Genomic DNA, 15,642 nt, shown 5'->3' on the forward strand with positions numbered 1-15,642 from the left:
CATATTTCACGAAAATATGAGTAAAGATTACATAAGTAGATTTTTTTTGACGTTGCGTATTTCACGAAAATATGAGTAAAAATGAGATTTTCATGATATTATTTTAATTGTACAAATTTTATAATAAAAATATTTTTAAAATTCTTTATGACAAAGAAAGTTCAAAGTTACATATGTTCGGTACCGCAGTTTAAAGTTTAGACGGATCAGAGTGCACTCACACTGTTTACAGAGTGGTTTAATATGGTAGTAGATTTCTCCTGAGTGCACACCTGAGTCGGACCAGGGTTTAATAGGGAAAATCTTACTTAATGATGATGTACGTTGATTTAGTTTGACCGGCCAACCAACTAAGTCCAGTCTTCGGACTGCACAACCCAATCATGGGGCTAAACATGACTTACAATTAACATACTTAAGGGTGATTTTTACAATATGTGTATATACATATTTAATTACGTATATAGAGCTATTGATGAATTGAAGGAAAAATATATGTTTATGTGAATGGGAGTATTTTTGTGCCTAAATAATAATTTAGTAAGGAAAAGTATATTTATATATATACATGATTGAATATTATAGTTATAGTTTTAAAAGTTAAAAAGTTCAGTTTAACAATTATAATATATGATTATATAATTTTACTGCTATAGATGATAGTAAAAGTTTTATACAGAAATTTTTAAATTTACATTTATTTTTAAAGAAAATTTAAAGTTATAGTATAAAATATTATTTTACGAAATTCAAATATTTTGAAAGCTCATTTTAGTCACACACTAATAATAATCTTATTTACTTACCGAGTGTCGTCTCACCCCAATCATTATTTTACATTTCAAATCATTTTGAAGAGTGTATCAGAAATCTGACATAGCAAGTGCATGAGTGAGAATAGAAAGAGCAGAGTAGAATAAAAAAATTAGCAAAATACGATTTAGAATATCTTTGTGTATTTTAGAATTTTAGAAATTTGCATTTTAACAATTGAGACATATATTTGTAATAAAGCTAATTAGTGCTCTGGTGATAAAAAAAATTTAGATTTATTTGCGTCCACTGAAAAATGTATATGCAGGAACCCACTCGGGTTCGGGTCCTTACATGATTGGTTGTGGGTGAGCTATCTGGAGATCTGTCAAAAGTTGCTTTAAGCAAGTAATTTCACAACAGGTTGATGCCATAGAGCAGTATTTTGCTTCAGTTGAGGACCGTGAAATTATTGTTTGCTTCTTGGTTTTTCAAGAGATTGGTGATTTTCCTAGTAAAATACAGTACCCTGTAACAGATTGCCAAGTATCCCTGCACTGAGCCCAATCGGCATCACAAAATGCATGTAATTGAATACCACTGGAAGCTGACAAAAGAATTCCTTGCCCAGATGACTGTTTGAGATAGCACAAAACTCGACGTGCTGCATCCAAGTGAGAAGTTCGAAGCTTATCCATGAATTGGCTCAATGTGTGCAACGCATATGCCGAATCTGGTCTAGTGATAGTCAAATATATTAGTTTCCCAACCAATCTTCGATATGAAGATGGATCCGAGATAAGTTCTCCATCCGTCTCACTAAGTGCCAAGTTTGATTCCATTGGTAGATTACATGGTTTAGCCCCAAGGAAACCAGTCTCCTCAAGTATCTCCAAGGCAAATTTCATTTGTGATAGGAAAGTTCCAGTTTTGGAGCGAGTCACCTCTATCCTTAGAAAGTATTTCAAGGGACCAAGATCCTTCAATTTAAAGCATTCTCCCAAGTGTTTCTTAAGCCCGTTGATCTGTGCCAAGTTGTTTCCTGCCAAAATAATATCGTCTACATAGACAAAGACAATGGTGAAACTTGTTTCATAGGATCGAACGAACATAGAGTAATCTGCTTTAGATTGCTTATAATCAGCATTGATAAGTGTGAAAGATAATTTAGCATACCACTGCCTTGATGCTTGTTTGAGACCGTATAGAGACTTGTTAAGCTTGCAGATTCTGGTCTCCCCCTTTCGTCCGAAACCAGGAGGAAAATGCATGTAAACATCTTCATTGAGATCACCATGCATAAAGGCAATATTAACATCAAGCTAAAAGAGGTGCCAATTGTGGCCAGCAGCAAAAGCAAGGACAGTGAGAACAGTGACCATCTTGGCTACAGGGGCAAAAGTTTTAGTGTAATAAATCTCTTCCTTTTGGTTGTACCCTTTGGCAACAAGGCGAGCCTTGTAACGTTCTATAGATCCATCAGGATTGTGTTTGATTTTGTACACCCATTTGCAACCAATAAGTCATTTGTGGGGTGGAAGAGGAGTCAAAGTCCAAGTGAGATTGGCTTCCAAGGCATCAATCTCAGCATGCTAGATGGTGGGCATGTCTAAAAGATGTAGTTTCAATAAGGTGTTAATTTTAGGAAGCTTGGAAAAACTGTGCTGGAAGAAAAAAGAAAGGAATGAAACTCTGCTCTGATGCCATGTGAATATTTTGAGAAACCACCACGCTTCAACATGGGTGTGGATTGCTATATTTATGTTTACAAGAGATAATTACAATTAAATGAGATTACAAAAGTAATAGAAACTAATCTCCTAGAATAAATATAATTATCTTCAATTATAGGGGTCAATGCAGCTATATTTGGGAAGCTTCAGTGGAATGAGCTGTGCGATCCTCAACATATGTGACACAAGCAAAGATGAATTTTGAGGAAGAACAATGAAAAGAAGTTCAAATCCTGAATTTGCATATCTTAGTTCCAATAATTTCTCTACATTTAGTGGTAGTTTCCTCAATCTCATCATCTTTGTTTTTTAATTTTTCTCCTTCTTTATGCCATAATTTTGCTGACATTTCCTATTTTGGGGTTTCTCACATGGCTAACATTCCTAACTTTTGCATAGATTGTTGCTTTTGAAAGTTCTTATCCTAGCAGATATTTGGGAATAAGAGAACATTGAAATTATCTCCATGTCCCATGCTAGGATACTTCAATAATTGTAGGCTTCAAGGGATGAGCATATAAATATCATAGCTAAACTCATAACTTAAGGATGGAATAAATTCAAGGTAAGGTGAAAGATGAAAGGAACCCTCTTAATTAAGCTTTTTAATAGTGAAGTTAGATTTATAATGAACATTAGAGTAGGATGGAGCCATACCTATTCAATAAGTTGCCCACATACTTGTTGCTAGTGGGCTTTGATAGGAATGGTATATTCCCAAGAAGGGGGGGGGGGGGAGGTGAATTGGGTATTTTAAAATTCCTAAGTCAAGTATGTCCTATTTATAGATCCACAACTAGTATTACACAATTTAGGGTCTTTGAAATATTCATTGTATACATCTTATTCAAAGATTTCAACAATACTATTGTGAAAAATAAACTTACTCACTTGAGCTTTATTTCATATAATACGTGAGTGCATTTAGAACTTCATTATGTACATCTCTGCTTATTTGAGAAACATTTGTATTGAACAGGGGAGACTTCGCCCCATAAGGAGAATCCAATTTGGTTTAGCCCGAAAATTGAACTAAGGAGACTCCGCCTCGTAAGGAGAACTGGTTGTGGCTCAGCCCTATAATTGAATTGGGGAGGCTTCACTCCGCCCAGTTAAGAGAGCATCTAGTGGAATCCTCTTGCTTGTGAGCTTGAGGCAGGAACGTAGGCAGGATTGGCTGAACCCAGATAACAGATATTGTGTTGGCTCTCTCTTCCCTTATACTCTTTATATTGCTGCACTTTAATATATGCACATTTATGTTTATATTTGATTTATTATGAATGTTGTGCATGTTTTAAATACTTGAATATTTGATGGGGTTTGTGATTGCTTAGGAAGACCTTAGGTTGTGTTATACTGATTGCTACTTAAGATTGAACACACTCAACCTAGGAAAAAATTTTTAAATACCCAATTCACCCCCTCTTGGGAATACACCAATACTATCAAAGAGAACACCCCTTTTTTAACTTAACAACTGGGCATAAAACTTTATACACAAAAACCTTATAACTGGTCATTAAAAGATTAAAAATACATGTTAAGCATGGTCAGACCAGAGATACCTTCAAACCATTTCAATTTAAACACTACATAAGACCTGTAATAAATTTGAGTTTAAAACATACGACACATGATAGCAAGTGTAGGTTTGATCATAAAATCGGTCTAACTAGTCAGCATGCATTTTTATATATATGAATGAACCATTCATGCAATTAATATATACAAAAAATAAGGCAAGATATAAAGAATTTTAGTTTTGAAAATAGTTTTTGTCCCAAAAGTAATTATTAAAATATATTTCCCATTTTAATATTTTCAAAAAAAAAATACTGGGGACAATGCTTGCTGAAAAAGAAACTTTAATACAAAGCTTAAACAAGCAAACATTTTCTTGGTTAAGCATTTAAGAACAACTCACAATATGACCAGAAAAATACAACCATATATGTTAGAATTGATGTATTCCCAAGATGGGGGCTAAATTGGAGTTTTAAACTTTTCTCCTATGTTAAGTTAGAAGTCAATATAATTTGGCAACCTAGGGTCTTTCTATATAATCCCAAATGTGCAGATAGATATAAGAAACGGAAATTAAATCATGCACTTCATTCAAACTATAACATACACGTGTAGAAATGTAAATTGCGGAAATGTAAAGAACATGCAAGAAATGTTTTCGGGGTTCGGCCAACTGTGCCCTTGTCCCCGCCTCTAGCTTGCAAGTTCGAGGATTCCACTAATGGCTTACTTAACGGGTGGAGCGGCAGCAGTTACACTTACGTCAATTCAAGGGGCTAACCTCAACCAACACGTCTTACTAGGATGGCGCACCTAGTTTTCCTAACCGGGTGTAAGCCAGTTTGGTACTATTCAACAGGGCTAGTCTCCTTCTTCAGGCCCGTGCCTGGAATACAATAGATTTGAAATACAATTTTTGTGTACAATGAAATGCTTCTTACATAAGCTGATGTGTACCAATATAATCAATCACATACACTACCAAATGATAAGATATGATAAGCTCAACGTAGTCTTAATGTCTACTCTCAAAGATTTGTGCAAATATTACAACCAGTACGTGAGAGTGTAAATGACAGGATCTTTGTGTCAAAATAATGTTCTCAATCACAGTGCACTAGCAAATATTACAAGCATACTCCAAATATCTCAACAAAAGTTTTTATCAAAGTAACTCACAAGAGATATTCAACAATCGTTTGTAAAAATAGTTGTTTGATCTTTGTATTAAAATAATGATCTTAATCAAGGGTATAGTGACAAAGATCTTTTGACACTCAAGCAAATATCTTAAAATATATATTTATCAAATATAAGCACAAAAGATATTTTGAGAATGATTTGTAAAATATTTAGCAATCAAAATCCAAAGTGAACTCCTTGAGTATTGTAATGACAATGCAAAACTCAAAGGCTCAATGAAGTATTCCGAGGGAAGACTTATTAATAAAGTCTCGTTAGTAAACTTCAAGCTTAGCTCTCTAGTAAAATACTCTCAATCAACAAGAATAGGAGAGAGCTTAAGCCTAATGAGAAGAACACTCAATCACACTTACAAAGAGTTTTGAACAATAAAATCTAGTAAGAATGTGTGTTGGAGGCTGAAAAATGAGTATAATAGATTTTCAAATTTCAAAGGATTTTCCTAATTAAGATTGCTAATTCGATGCTAATTATTCCAAACGAGGGGATATATATAAACTTCCCCAAAAATATAACCATTCAAGAAACATATGAAATTATTAGGAAAGTTTTAATACATTTTAATACAATTAACCCCGTTTAAATATTTTAACCATAGTAAAAATAATGGGGCAGCCTGAGAGCACCGATCGACCGAAGCAAGTTTGGTTGATCAAGTTTGTGCAAGTTCGGTCGACCGGGAATAAATTTAATTGGAAATTTGGTTGACCGGATATGGTGTCCCCAGGCGATTTTCCCTTTTTAGCGTGGTTCGGTCGATCGGGAGCTTTTGAAATGAGTAGTTCAGTCGACCGGACAGTTGAGTTCTTACATGTGGGAACTCGGTCAACCAAAGCGTTGTAATGCAATTTGGGTTCGGTCAACCGAGTAGTCAAATAGTTGACTTGGAGGTAGTTCGGTCAACCGGGTCGAATAAACTGAGCATGACTCGGTCAACCAGACTGTGGTCAAATTGTTGACTTGCACCCGGTTCAGTCGACCGGGAGGTTTTTGTACTTTCAGGTTCGGTTGACCGAACATGCATATTTAGTGCATTTCGGTCCTTTTTACTTATGTGGTCACTCTATTCATTTAGCTATACCTATATGTGCATGTGTGAGTGTCCTAGGGGTCATTCTAGGCCTTTTTTCATTTAAGCTTACCTATCATACCATGCATGTTATGCATATAATTATTACAGCCCAAGAACCTATTTACTATTATAGACCCATAATTAATAACGAAAATAAGTACAACATAAATAGAGTCTTCAGGGCCTTCAACTTCCATTCCATGTGTCATCATATTGATATGCCAACTATATACCTGCACATATCCTCAAACACCCATCAAATACAACAAGTATTTGTCATTATCAAAACTGGGCGTGACCTATAAGGTCAACACTATAGATCATAAGGATATGACAATTTAAATCAAGATCATATAGCTACACATATGATTGTGGCTAAACAACATATTTCAAATTAATATTTTCAATAAGAATATCACAATTTAGCATATGCCACACAAAATTCAACCCAGATCTAAGCTAAAAATGTTGGTGAGCATAACAAGATGAAAGTTTATTTTTAGATGCTCCCCCTTTCGATTTGAATCCTAGTTTAGATGAAATGAGCTGCTTATACTAATTAAGGATTAATTCCCTTAAGTATATCAAATAGTATAAGCACTCCTTTTAAAGTAACTATACTGGATATCTATCAAAACATTTTATCATTTGACCAGTATAGTCTTCCTTATAGAACACACAAACATTTGAAAATATATATTAAGGCATTCTGTAAAGTTCATGAACCTTAGAACACTTCATATCTAATCATAAAACTTTTAAAAGCTGGATATGTTGTTCAAGGTTTCTTAGAAGAGCTTCAATATGCAAAAAGCTAAACATGATGCATATGAGTTTTTATTACTCTTTCTCTAGGGATGGAGCTTAGTTCTCCTGAATATGCAATGATTATGTAAAGATCAAGTTTATAATTTGTTTAACTTTCACTCATCCTTTTAAAAATATTTTACCATGCATTTTATCATAATCATCTTAGCGCATGTTTTATAGACTTTGAATATTTTTGGAAAAATCTAATAAAATTTCGGCAACATGTTGTCTGTAAATTGAACATTTTCCAAATATATATGCGTTAAAACCTAGTTGTTTTTCAATTTACATGAAATTTATAATATTCTACATCATGCAAATGTCATTAAGATCAAGCATGCAACAACCTAGATCCACTACCGGCATGCAATTCACAATACTGCATCAGTCATACGGTTGGCGTTCCATATAAGCATGCATTTCAGTAGTTCAATCAACAGTTCATTCAAAATATAAATCATCCATAAATAAAATATAATCATTCAGTATATTATGGATAGTAATCAATAGTCCTATTCACATAAAGGCATATGGGCATAGAATATGATCATGAGAGCATTTAATTTAGAACTATGAAAACACAAAGAGAAATGCCCCACCTCAGTTGTGTACTCTACCATCTTATGCCTTTATATTCTTTTCATTTTTCAAATTCTTTAGGCAAGTGTCCTAAATTTTCAATGATTTAAACTTGGCTTTGGATGTATAGGCTTAGAGGACCAAAAAGTCATAATTAATATTTCTTTAGATGAACTAAGCCTATTTAGCCTCTCTTCATATGAATCTCTATGCGTGTGAGAGGCTCAAGTTAGAATGGCTTTCCATTTTTACTGTTCGTGTATAGGTTTCTTTGAACTTGTTCCACCATCTAGATTAAAACCTATAACAATCATCTTAGCCATTTAACTTGTACTAAGGAGATGAAGCTCTAAATAATTTGATGTTAAGTTGAGAGCTTATGACGGGAGTTTGCATAAATACTCTTTCAATAATAAAACATAAGTTTAGAAGAGCATTTTGGAGAAGTAGGACGATATTTAAAATATTTTTGTGCTAGCTAATATGTCCTAACTATTTTGGCAAAGAGCATTATGGAGTATATGAATTTCTTGAGCACTGCTCTTTGTTCATTTCTAATCTATCATAATAGGAATTTATCCTTTAAGTATGAACAATTTAGAACAAGGATATGAATCAAGGAATAGGACAATCTTTGCCGAATGTGATCGTGGTTGGTAAAGAATTCCTATGGAGGAGAGGGTGAACCAAAGTTAGAAAGTTTTGCATTTTGAGCACAAAAAGAATATTTTAATATGACTTGATGATAAAACTTGAATCCCTTGGTGGATATCTCAAATTTTGATTACGGAAGGATGTCCTATGATAAGCACTCAGAATATTAGGAATCTATGATCATTAGTGCTTAAGCCTAGAATGATGACTAATTTTTGATCAAGCATTTAAGGCTCCAAGATGAGCTTAGGATAAGATGATACTTAATATATGATACATTTCCTAAAGCTTAATCTTATGTAATGAATAGAGAAAGCTTAACGTAGGGTTTTCATATTTCGTAAGGGTTAGGCATTTAGAATTATTTACCAAGTGAAATTACTTTTTTCCATTCGAAAGTGAATTTTACTTAAGCATGCTTCTGAGATATTATACAAGAAATGATGATTTGTGTTATTTATCTTAGAAATTTAAGGTTTCAAATATTTTAGCTAGTTATGCTCTCAACCTTTTACTTTAAGCAGATTTAGGGAATGATATGAGAAATGTAAAGACTAACGTCTCACTCAAGCAGAAATTAACTCATTCCTTTTTAGCTCAAAGAATAGTATGTTGTAGCCAATATTTTCATATTTCATCCAATCATTATACATATATATGTTAACCTCAGATTGGATGTGTTACTTGAATTTTCATATTGGCTTGATTATATGATGTTCTTAGTATAATAATGCATATACTATGATTAAACATGTTAGGCACAAACCACTTTCTAAGCCTTTAGTCATCGCAACCTCTTAAACTAATCCTAAGATCTAAGGAAGAATTAAATAATTATGTAATTTAAATTTGAATCCATTTTTCCTTTGGTCCTAAGAGTTTTGCCTTCATGATAACCCATGCCATCTTTTTATCCAAGCCTCTGGCACTTTTACATAGACAAGTAAACCTAGTGTGTCCTTTCTTTTTATAATATAAGCAAGTATTATGTATATGTGAAGAGTTTTGCTTATATCTCCTATTTTTATTTGATGAGGCATAAGAGTAGCCATGGGAATTAAAAGATGAAACCTTTTTGAATGAATTATTTCTTTTAACTCCTAAGGATTCATTTGATTTGTTCTTTTCATTTGCAACTTTGAATTTTATACCAGGATAATTTTTCATTTGTTTCTCTAAGCAAGTGATTATCAATACCTTCTTAATCTTTTTCTTTTCTAAGGTGGCATGATATTCTCTTAGATTTTCAATTTGATTTGCCAACCTTTTATTTTCATTTTCAAAGAAGGTTTCATCTTAGACATACTAATTAGAAACTTATGCGTTTTCAATAAAGCCTTTTCTAGTTTTTCATTAGAGGCCATGTTAGCCTAAACAAGGCTTTCACCTCTTGTTTTGATGGTAACAAATGAAGGAAAGGTTTGATGACATTGTGTGTTTAAGTAATGTTGTTTTCAGGCAACTTAAAAAACCAAAACCAACAAAGCTTCGAAAGATCACTAACAAGCTTAAAAGTACGTGATGTGTCATGAAGTGATCAAAAAGGGAAGCTCAAAGATATCAGAAGATGAGATGAACTCAAAGCTTCAAGATGACCATGAAGTTTTCAAAGAACAAGAAATGTTTAATTTGTTACGAAGTCTTCATGTAAGTACTTCAAAAGTAAAAATATCATTGTGAATGAAAAGAAGCTCTTTAGGGAAGTAATTTGAACTTAGAGAATTTATTTTAAAACCCCGAAAAATTTCTTTCAAAAGTAAGAAAGCAAGGAAACCAAATATCTTTGAAAAAGGAAGAAGGAAACTGAAGTTTTACTGTCCAGGCGACCGAGGTGAAATCCTCAGGTGACTGAGAATTTTTGCTGAAGAAAATTAAAACAGGCAGTGTGTCTTCAGGCTCCTGAACTCACTTCAGGTAACCGAGGTTACACTTCAGGCAACCGAAGTGCGGCAAGGGGCAAATTTTTTAAACTTCTAATTTTCAAATCTAATTGACTTGCGCCCCAATCTTTTTAGAAACTTGGAGGGCACTCGAAGTAAACTTGGGCAACACATGTGAATGATTTTCAAGCCTATAAATACATGTTTTATGATCTTCACAAAAAGAAAAAAAACACAAAATATTGAACCTCGTAAAAATCTTCATCTCACTTTCCCTTTCCCTTACTTTTTATTTTCAGTACATATTTAAATTGCGTGGATGTTTAAAATTGAAAATCATATTTACTACATATATTTGGAAATTAAGTAAACTTAAAGTTTAATTTTGACTTGGGTTGCAGAAACCGAAAGGGAGTACGTTGATTATACCGTATCTTGCGAAAACCACATGGGAGTACGTTACCTGGTTAACATCCCAAAGATAAATTAATTGAGAGTTTAGTTGAGTTCTGAGTATTGGGAAGAGTGTGGATATTGTATTGATTGGATTCTATATTACACATCATATTAAAGAGACAAATCCATTCATACAGGGCTTGATTCAATTTTAAATCCAGGGCTTACAACATAAGGTATATTGTGATTGAATGGTTTAATGTTTGATATTGAGTGATTTGTGTTTATATTCCAATTGATTGTTTGGTTTGGACATTGTATAATTGATTAATTGATAACTCGTTTGGTTGAGCAATAGTATTGTGAATTAAAATAAATAAGTTCTTGTGTGATTGGTAAATCAAACAAACAAGTCAAAAATTGGTTAAAAGAAATAAAAGAAGTTTAAGAATTCTCAAAAAGAATTAAAAGAAAGTTTTAAAATCCAATTCACCCCCCCTATTGGAACTACACCTTACTTTTCAATTGGTATCAGAGGGGGGTTATAGCAATTCTTAACTAGTAGCTATAGAAAGATCGTAATGACTAACTCAAGCGTAGCTCCCTTTGGAAAGGGACAATCTTCAACTAGGCCACCAATCTTTTGTGAATACAACTATACATTTTGGAAAAAGAGAATACAAATATACCTTCAAACCATGAATTGGAAAGCATGAGAGGTTGTTATGGACGGTGACCAAATTCCCACTAAGATAGTAGATGAAAAACAAGTTCCTAAGGAGAAAATTGATATGACAAACTTAGACTATAAGATGCTGCAAGTAAATTCTAGTGCCATGAATGCTTTATATTGTGCTTTAGATGCCAATGAGTTTAATAGAATAATGGCTTGTAAATCAGCTAAGGAGATATGGGACAAATTAGAAGTAACATATGAAAGAACTATAGATGTTAGGGATAATAGGAGCGATATGCTTACAAGTGAATATGAAGCCTTTAGGATGAACTCAGATGAATCCATAACTAATATGTTTACTAGGTTCACTCACATAATCAATTCCCTAAATGCACTAGGAAAAACCAACACTTCCTATGAGATGATAAGGAAAATTCTTAGAGGGCTACCACATAAATGGGAACCAAAAGCCACTGCCATAACGAAAGGAAGAAATCTGAAAACCACTTCCTTAGATGAGCTTATAGGTTCTTTACTCATATATGAAATGGCAATGAATGAAAAGAGTGGTAAAACCAAAGGCCAAGAAACAATAGTCTTCAAATCCTCAAAAGAGAACTCAAGTAGTGAAGAAGAAATGGATGAAGATGAAGAAGCCTTCATATCTAAAAAGCTAGCAAGGATACTAAGAAGGAAGAACAAATTTAAAAGTAGAAACTAAGACTTTGAATCTGAAGAAGACGATATTAGCACCAAGAAATCAAAGAATAAAACTCCTACATGCTATAATTGCAACAAAGCTAGACATTTAAAACCAGAATGTCCACTACTTAAGAAAGAATCTAAGAAGAAAAAGAAAAAGGCCATGAAAGCCACTACTTGGGATAGTACAAGTAGTTCGGAAAATGAATCAAGTGACCAAGAGGTTGCTTATACGTGCTTTATGACTTGGGATAATGAGGAAAGCTCCTCATCCTTAAATAATTCTTGTAGTGATTTTTCAAATGAATCAAATGATGAAAGCATGCCATCTTATGAAGAACTTCAAAATGATTTATTCAAAGTTCATAAGATGTTAATTAAAGTAACTAAACAAAATACTTCATTGAAAAATAAAAATGAAGGTATAATGAAAGAATTAGAATCTCTTAGAACTGCCGAAATAGAAAAGGATTCAAGAATCAAGAGAATGGAAAATAAGAATGAAGTTATGAAAAAGGAGTTAGAATTCGAAAATCATATTGAAAAAGAAAAAGATTAAAAAATTAGAAAGTAAGAATGAAAAAATGATAGAAGATCTACGATCCCTATCCTCTATAGAATATAAGAAATATATATATATATATATATATATATATATATATATCTAAATTAGAGGGTAAAGTAAGAAAATTATCTCTAGAATTAGAGAAATCACTAAAGAAAGTTGATGGCAAGAAAGACATAGAGATAAATGATCTCAAAAGTAAAATTGAAGATAAAGAAAGGATTATCTATAACTTTACAAAAGGAAAAGCAAACTTTGACAAGATGGTAGGCTTACAAAGAATGTCTCTAAACAAAAAGGGTATTGGTTTCAATGGAATTGAAAAAAAAAAAAAAAAAGAATCTTTACATAAGTTATTTCTCAAAAGCCTCCAAAGATAATTCAAGCACATCCTTTAATGCTTACACCAATACAATATGCTATCAATGTAATAAAAAATGGCATATCAAGTTTGAATGTCCATTTAAGAGAAAGGGTGCGAAGATTAAACAAGTATAGAAAATAAAAGAAATGTCCCTTGACAAATCAATCGGACCCAAAAAAATATGGGTACCAAAAATAAAATAACTTCATACAAATATAAAATAGAAAATAGCAGTATACATAAAGGTTGGATGTTCAAAATAAAACAAAAAGAAAATCTAAAAGTTTATAATATAAGTGTTGTTAAAAGAAAAGTATACATCAATAAAAAGAGAAACTTGAACCATTCTACAATAAAGAAAATAAGTTAGAAAGGTTCAAAACAAGGAAATAAGGAAATTTTAGAAGTTGAAGAAACTTCGGTTGACTGAACTGAAACTTCAGGCTCCTACATGTACCTCAAGCGCCTGAGCTCCAGACCTCAGGTGACCGAATAGCTACTGCCTGTTGAATTTTATCCCAGAAAATTCTTCAGGCGCCTACACTTATTCTTTAGGTGCTTGAAGTTGTGGAGCTTTTATATTTTAAACGCACGAAACCCTACTTTTTCTAAACTCTAGGCTCCTGAACCAAGTTCTATCACTCACCCGAAGTTCCACGCTCTAGACTCCCTTCAATCTCCTGCGCTAAAACCTTCAAATCCAAGCTCCTTAACTCAATCACACCTATTCTAGGGTTTGATAGAAGCCATCTGTTGCTCCAAGAAACCTTCACGATGCCTCAAACAAAGAAAACAACAAATCGTGGCTCATCCTCTGGTAGAGATGATCCGAATATCGAACGATGGCTGGTATCCTCTCAAGCTAAACATCTTTATAGGACCCAACTCCTTACAGTTAAACTAATATTTGGTAAGGTACTTGATCTTCAGTTCTTCAATACCGAATTCCCTGAGATTTTACCTTTGTTCAAAAACATTAGATGGGAAAATTTTATTGAGTACCAAGTCAAAGGGATCTTTCCTAACCTGATAAAGATTTTCTATGCAAATATGACTCCTGGGGAAAATTCCTTAACAACTGATGTGAAAGGTAAGAAAATAGTGCTTTCACCTCAATCCTTAACATCCATCCTGAATATCTCTCCAGGAAATTTTGAATGCCCAACATTAGGACAATCATGGATACTCCAACAAGACTTTACACCTGAGGAATTTTTGCCATTAGTCATGGAGAATCAACCAATTTACTTTAGGCATCCACCACTGTATAAGCAACTAAACTTGAAAGCTCAAATCCTCCAAAAAAATTATCACCAATAACATTCTACCACAAGTTGGATCCTATGACCATCTTTCATATGCCGATTGTTTTGTTATGTGGTGTTTGTTAAAAGAAAAGAAACTTGACTTAGCCAGCTTTATCATAAAATGGATGTGGGCTAAGCTTGATGCATCTCAAATAACTCTTCCTTACGGTAGAGCTCTCAGCCTTATCTTTTCAAAACTAAGTATTGCCTCACTAACGAACTTATTTATCAAGAGGACTAGATATGAACTCTTTACTTCAACCACTCTCAAACAGATGGGATATGAGAAATGAAATCAGGAGTAGCTCTTAAAAGGAGGTAGACAACGGAGGGCAGCTGCTGCACCTCTCCTTCACCTGAGGCTTAGTCACAAAGTTCAACAACTGAAGCTCCTTCGTGGTTCATACCATTTTAAAATGAATTCACTTCCTTTAGCCGAGATATGTGCGAGGGTCTTAAATCTCTACAGGATAACTATTCTTCCTTAGATTAGCGTCTTAAGAGCATTGAGCAGATCCGGGGTAGTTCCTCACACGGTGATCCTATGGATACTAGCTCCATACCTCGTAGCAATGACTCATCGGCTGAAGCCTCTGAAGAAGATGAGGAAGGAGATGAAGAAGAAGAAGCAGATGCGGGTAATGAAGAGGAAGAAGATGATGGTGATCATGAGAATGAAGATGAAGAAGACGATGAAGCTTCTAATGGTGCTGAAGGAGATGATGATTAAATGTTCTTAGCTCTAAAATGTAAACCTAAAAACAGTTTCTCATTGTGATGCATTGTATGATTATATGTCACATCTTAGTGATGTGTTTTGGTTTGTATTACTCATACCTTTTTTATGATACTTTGCTCTTTGTACTAAAATTTGTATCCCTTTTTGAATGATGTCAAAGGGGGAGAGATGATTTAGAGAGCAAAAATATGTGAATAGTTGAATGTTAAAAATGCATGTAACTAAATATGGAAACTGCAATATGAATATTTGAGCTAAATTGTCAATTGCAGCTAATGATACAAACACAGCTGAATGTTGAAATGCTGAGCTGGTTGATGAAAATTTATGTGCAAATACTATATGAAAAGCTGTTGAAAAAGCAATATAAATGTTGTCTATATATATATATGTGCAAACACTATATGAAAACCTGTTGAAAAAGCAATATAAATGTTGTCTATATATATATATATATATATATGAGCTTTGCAAAAACCTTGTGGAGTTTTCGATTACTTTAACATTAGTTTTGGCTTACCTAAAAAATTACTTGAATCCATGTTTATTGTAAAGGGCAAGTGTTTCTAAATTTTTGCTCCTTATTTGTCATCATCAAAAAAGGGGAGATTGTTAGCCTAAACAAGGCTTTCACCTCTTGTTTTGATGGTAACAAATGAAGGAAAGGTTTGATGACATTGTG

The sequence above is a fragment of the Malania oleifera genome, chromosome 5 (assembly GCF_029873635.1).
Source record: "Malania oleifera isolate guangnan ecotype guangnan chromosome 5, ASM2987363v1, whole genome shotgun sequence".
In the NCBI taxonomy this organism is placed as follows: domain Eukaryota; kingdom Viridiplantae; phylum Streptophyta; class Magnoliopsida; order Santalales; family Ximeniaceae; genus Malania; species Malania oleifera.